This window comes from Ctenocephalides felis, unplaced genomic scaffold (genome assembly GCF_003426905.1).
Source record: "Ctenocephalides felis isolate EL2017-DRISC unplaced genomic scaffold, ASM342690v1 CF-g0.4_SCAFFOLD_00845, whole genome shotgun sequence".
NCBI lineage: Eukaryota > Metazoa > Arthropoda > Insecta > Siphonaptera > Pulicidae > Ctenocephalides > Ctenocephalides felis.
Window position 1 is genome coordinate 90,962,381 of NW_020536999.1, and position 6,673 is coordinate 90,969,053.

Genomic DNA, 6,673 nt, shown 5'->3' on the forward strand with positions numbered 1-6,673 from the left:
TTCAATTCCGATTTTCGGCCCATTACAATAACTTACCCTACGGGAAGTTAAAAATATTTAAAATATTTAAAAACAATCATGTAATTAAAGTCATACTTAAAATATGACATAGAGAAATGAAGATTAATAAATTGCTGATTAATAACTTCTATAATATTTGTTGAGACAGTGGATTATGTCAAACAACGCCTAAACAAATATTGTTTTCGCAACTTCACTCTTCAATTAGAATTAACATACAATTCATTTATTGCTTGTATTTTTTTTACTTTATCGCTGGCAATATACTATTATTTTTTGAACAGCTGTAATATAAGATTGCTACTACCGTTGGGTGTTTACTGGGTTATCACCATCAAAAGTTTCATACATTTGTCTATTAAGTGAACATTTTTATTCTCAACTCTCACCTGAACACTGCTGTGACGAGCTTTATTGCAATCTCCTGATTGCATCCGCTCTTATCCCAAGATAATCTAAGAATTCTTTGTTGGTATTTGTGACTGAACAATTTTAATTTGTTGGCTAATTTTACGTCCTCATACAACGGGAGCAAGGCTTTTAAAACGCTTGCCCGTACTGATGCAGCCTGTGAAGATATAGAAAAAATCATTATTAGTAACTGCCTGAGGAGATTTTTCTGTTCTCTTGACATTTCAAGATCGGCCTTTTCAAGAATCTTGAAGAAGGAAGGAAACTGGATTGGACCCGTTTTGTTCTAAAGAGTGCCTCCTGCACGACGTCGTGGATGGTAAAATAGAAGGGCTGAAGGGATTGGTAAAGAGAAAATACAGGGTACTGAAAACCGAAGTGCAGGATCAGGAAGCATGGATGAAAGACTACCATTTATATTTATATATATATATATATATATATATACCTTGTCATAGAGGAAAAATGCAAAAAGCCGCAAAGTCGATTCGTGTAAGAATAGTCCTGGGTGCTTTCTTAACAAGCGGCCCAATTCTCGTATGCTGACACGTCTTGTGACAGGTGCGATATCTCTGTAAATAAACTGATGTTTAAAAAATATTCTTTAACTTATGCGGTTCAAGGAATTATGGTAGGTATAACAGCTATTCCTGGTGACATTTTGTTTTATATGGCAAAATGATTGATCTAGTGGTAATATCAAAAACCAAACCGAGCTGCAAAACATGATGGACAGAATCGTCGAAATGGGTAGAAGATATGGAACGGAAATCTTCATCAACAAATTGGAAGTGATGAGCAGTGCTGGATTTACAGTAGGGGCAATCGGGGCTACTGCCCAGGGCGGCAAGTTTTGGGGGGCGGCAAAATTTGGATAGTGAGAAAAAAATTCTATACAATATGATCAACCTTTTTAACAACATTTTTTATTTCAAGAAATATAATTAACAAAACATAATATGATTGCAATGCAAAATTTGGGTTGAAATAAACGATAAGTAAAATTTATTATTTTGCCTTGCCTCCCTCTCCGAACGCAAATTATCAAATTGGTTAATAAGTCATCAAATTTGGCAATTTGGCTAATATAAAGATCCGTAAACAAGCTGATAGTTTAAGAAAAATATGTTCTTCAGTTCTCGAGCCCTCTTAAAATGGCGTATTTGTGCACTTCCAAGCTCATAGCGTCGAAAAAAATTTAAACTAGTGACTCATGGCATTGTGCCTTGAGACAAATTATTGAAACATCACTTACTAAAAATTACATTTTATAAAGAGCTTCAACATTTATTGAAAAATGAAAAAAAATACTTCTAAAACACATTTTTTGTATTTTGAAATTTTTCGAAAATTATGAACTTTTTGCAAAGAAGAGAAGAAATATCGAAACTCAATTTCCATTTTACGTAATTGCCTGTACCAAAAGCTAATCAGCACGTTTCCCCATCAATAGAAATATAATATTGTTTAATTATTTAAGTCGATTTCGAGAGCACGGATCAACCGATTTATGATTCAATTCATATCGATAAACAGACCTCAAGGCAGGTCCAACTGTTGTGAAGATACGGGCCAAAATGCCAAAACTGATAATTCAGTTTTGAGAAAAAAGCATCCAATAACATTCAAACAAGAATAAATTACAGAATAAATAACTGCTTAAATTTGTGGAGGGCAGGTTTAGCGGTTTTGTGATCCAATAAAAAAAATTGAAAAAGAAACATTTGGCGGACAAAAGTGATCATAAGTATAAATTTTGTTTACATTTATATAAGTTCTGTAACATTGTTTATCCGTTAGACTGCAACGCGGCGCTTACGCGCTTCTATATTTTCTCCCTCGTAGCTGAAGCAGCGCGATTGCTTTAAAAAAAGTTCCAAAGTTCGTAAAATTTTAGGGATGGAGCGGCATTTTTGTCATTGCCCCGGGGCGCCAAATTTCTAAATCCGGCCCTGGTGATGAGAGTATCAAAACGAGATGATACTCTGAAGATAACAGTAGAAAATCAAAAATTGGAGCACGAGAAAGATCAGGACAAAGATCGCAAGCGCCAAGGTGGAGTTTGCGAAGTTGAGAACACTAGTGAGAACCAACCAAGTCTCGACTTGTGGATGATATTGATAAAAAAAAATGTTTTGTCCAGAGCATAGCTCTTTACTATTATATTTACTACTATTACTATTTGGAGAGTTTTAAAATGTGGTGCGCAGGAGACAGGTGATTGGAGAATGTGACAAGAAAAGAATAAGTCCATAAAAGACTCGACTGAGAACGATCATGAAAAGAAAAGGAAAAAACTGAATAGGACCCATTCAATTCAATCGAAAAAAGAGTGCCTCCTACACGACGTGCTCCAAGAATACATAATCCTGAACATATGCTTATTTAAGACATGATATGTTAAAGCAGGAGTCTACAAACAAAACTTAGCTGTGTTATCCAAGAAGAATTGGCCCATAAATGTCAAAATATCTTACTTGATGCGTTTATAAATTAAATGCCTGTATAGGGAGTTGATGCACAATTCAAGTTCCCTATACTTTTTATTTAATTTATTTTTTTCAGATTGAAGGAATGCCAAGCGGCTCAGATCACGCCTCGTCGTCTCCTTCGCTTCTTCGACCGAATCAGCTCCGACCACCGATTCAGGTCTGAAGCCGCTTGTTCCAGTAATCCTGCCAACTCTGTATTATCGACCAGCCTGAATAGATATATAAAAAATCAGTTAATCAAATGGTAATTTTAAAATATTTTTTCAACTCTTTTGCCAATGTATTCATTTTTAATGTCTAGTGATGTTTAACCCTCCGTCGGTCGGCGTGGTCCGGCCAGACTTTTTTCGACTTCAATTAAAAAAAAAAAAAATACTTCTAGTAATCCTATCGACTCGAAATTTCTTGACTTTTCCTAAAATTTCATTAGCTGTCGATCAATAAAAAAATCAGGACGAAAAATTGTACAGAAGGATAATTATAAGGATATTCACTTTTTTATACTTCGAACGGTCGGAAAGGTCTGTCTAGACCACCCATACATTTTGTATGAAATATACGCTTTTTGATTTATGTAAACCAGTATTTTATCTTCTTTTCATGGTATTTTCTATTCAAACAGCGTTGTATATATTCTTTGCTATGTGTTGTAGCATGAATGTTACTATTTTCATGACGAGACAAAAGTATCAATTTTTCTACCCGTACTGCGTTCGAATTTTTTTTTTTGCCAAACCTGTAGTGAAATTATATTTTCACTTCGAGTTTTACAGCTCATTTCAAAGACGACGCACCTCATTTCGTTTTCTTTTGAATTTCACATTCATTTCAAAGGCGCAGAAAAAGAATAAATATTGTTTTTCATTGATATAAAACAGAAAAATTAACAAAAAAAGCAACGATTTTTTTATATTTCTTGATTTTTTTATATAATATAATATGTATGTAATATTTTTATTATAAGCAAGCTCAACACATGCAAAAGACTTACCGTAAAAAGAAAAAATCTAAACTATAAATATTTACTACTAATAATCGTTAATATATAAGACACCAAAAACTCATTTATCCCATATAAATGCATGTAAAATGAATGGTGGTCCAGCCAGACCTTTCCGACCGTTCGAAGGTGAAAAAATATCCGACCGACGGAGGGTTAAATGTAACTTAAAAATTTTTAATATGTACAAAAATGTCTAGATATATATACATAAATGTATATGTCGCCTACTGGCAAGGGTTAAAAATGTACAAAAATTTAAGAAAAATATCTACAAATGGCTACATATTTTTGAAATTGTCTAGAAATGTGTAAAATATATAGATGGCTAAAAATATCTAAAAACCCATAGGAGAGTCTACGTATAAAAATCATTCTCACGAATACAATTTACCTGCCAATGTTGCCGTATATCTTATATTTTTCTGACCCAATCTAGACAAATGTTTTAAGATTGAGGTCAGATTTTTCATAAAAAAAACATCATAAATTATGTCTCCACCCATCTTTATAATACTTTGGAAGAACTGGCAAAAATCAACAGTAAGTTTTTTATTTTTGGAGAGTAGAGAAGGAAATCCTTCATCTTCCTACAAAAAAAAAAAAAATAAAAATAATAGAAGTGATACTCTGCAAAAGAAGTGAAACTTCGTAATGTGAAAATGAGATTGCAATGCCTTTGGGCAGTCTGCAAGACCTTCAAAGAGTATGCAACACTTTCAGATAGTCTACAATGTTCTAATAAATATTCTAAAAATTATGAAATAATCCATAACATTCGAAAAACATTTTACATTCTAAAAAAATCTGAAACAATCATCAACTTTCCTAATATATGGCATTCTAAAACAATCATTATTAAAACATTAGCTCACTTTGCATTGAACCCATTGAACGCATTGAAAGCAACCTTGTTCAAAGTCGCCTAAGAAGTTTCACTTCGATAGTACATTGTGATATATTGCATTATCTATTATACCTCTACAAAACCTCCTTCTATGTAATTTGCCAGTGCAAAATGCTCAAAAGTTTGCATCATTTGGGCGGTCACTTGTACGCCGTTGTAGCCGCTGGCGTTTACTAAAAGTAATACCAGGGCCGCCAACGCCTTGTACCTGTCTCGGACGTACAGGCAAATCCAATTGCCGACGATCATCTGAAAACAGTTTTAAATCAAATAGATAAAACTCGATAACAAGTCAATGCAAGCGACAAGTCAATCTGAATCGTTTGAGAACAAAAGTTTGGGAATGAGTATGTGAAGCTGAACCGATTTCAACTAGTTGGTTTGGTTTGGTATTTAGCCTTGAGGCAAGCTACATGAACTTCCCGATATGTTTAAATAATCGACTTAATCAATAAAAAATAAATTAATTTATGAGTGATTAAAAGTGTTAAATTCCGAGTGGATTTATTACAAATAATTGAACACGAACGAACACTTTGACTCGGAGTATTTTCTAAAAACAAATTTTCAAAAATCAACGATTATTATAATTGAACCAGTTTCCATAGGACTTTAATGGCTCAGTATGTTCATTAAAACCAAGAACTCTATCGTTATACCAAGTAAATAGTCTAATTTTAATTTTAACAAACGTCAAAAAAACTACTCATTTCTTAAAATTTGATTGAATTTTTAAATAAACTACTTGTCATAAGGCCGTGATATTTCAGTAAGTTCTATAAGACCATGATATATATCGTCAAAAAAAGTTTCATAAATATCGGCTTAAATTTTGTTTCAACAGTTAATTACAAGAAAACGGCTCGGTAGAATTTCACCTAAAACTAATCAGTATTATTCCCAACTAATATCTTTCGAACAGTGTTCGATATTTTAAATCTATTCGGTAGAATGAGCTTAAATGTGGACGAAAAGTTTAACACTTTTTTTCAAATTACAAAGAAACGGCCGGTCGCGCAAAACTGCGAAACGATAATCCTCAGCGAGATACATCAAATGGTTTTTAAATTTTTGAAATCGGTTCAGGCGTTTTTGAGCAAACGTCGATGAAAGTTCTAATTTTGACAAATGCCATAAAACTACTAATTTTGCAAACTTTGACGAATTTTTAAAGCTAAACCAGTTGTCGTAGGGCCGTAATATTTTTAGTATGATCTAGAAGACTATGGTATCTACCGTCAAAAAAATAATCATAAAAATCGTCGAATTTTTTTTAAAAAAACTTTATTACAAGAAAACGGCCCGGCCGATCTCTACCAAAAACTAATCACGATTTCAATTAATATCTTTCGAACGGTTTTTGAATTTTCAAAATCAATTCAGAATTGCGGGCTAAAACGTGGACGAAAAATTTTTCACTTTCTGCGATTTATAAAGAAATGGCTTGGCCGATCGTCGCACAAAACTGACAAATAAGTCTTCATCGAGATACATCGAATCGCTTTTAAATTTTGAAATCGGCCCAGCCGTTTTCGAGAATACGTCGATTTACGGCAAAAAATCTGTTCACATACACACACACACATCATACTTTTTCAAATTTGGTCTCATTCGATTCAGAATGGCTTGAAACGTCGAGAAAACATAAAATTAGGGAATCGGATTTTTTGATGAAAACATAAACTTTCTTCGGGAAGTTAATAAAATAGATAAAACTCGATGAGTGCTTGCAACAAGTCAATCTGAATCGTTTGAGAACAAGTTTTGGAATAAGTATGCAAGCTGAACCGATTTCAAAAATTTCAAAGCTTTTGATGTAGCTTAGATATATATATATATATA

General features: G+C 33.1%; 1 long non-coding RNA gene across 1 annotated transcript; it reads right to left on the reverse strand.

Annotated features, from left to right (window-relative positions):
• Positions 1 to 320: 320 nt before the first annotated feature.
• Positions 321 to 3,040, reverse strand: LOC113363871. The gene is made up of 3 exons (XR_003365975.1): positions 2,910 to 3,040; positions 881 to 1,004; positions 321 to 589 (listed from the first exon to the last, which is right to left on the reverse strand). It is a non-coding gene; the product is annotated as an uncharacterized LOC113363871 (long non-coding RNA).
• Between the last annotated feature and the right edge of the window lie 3,633 nt (positions 3,041 to 6,673).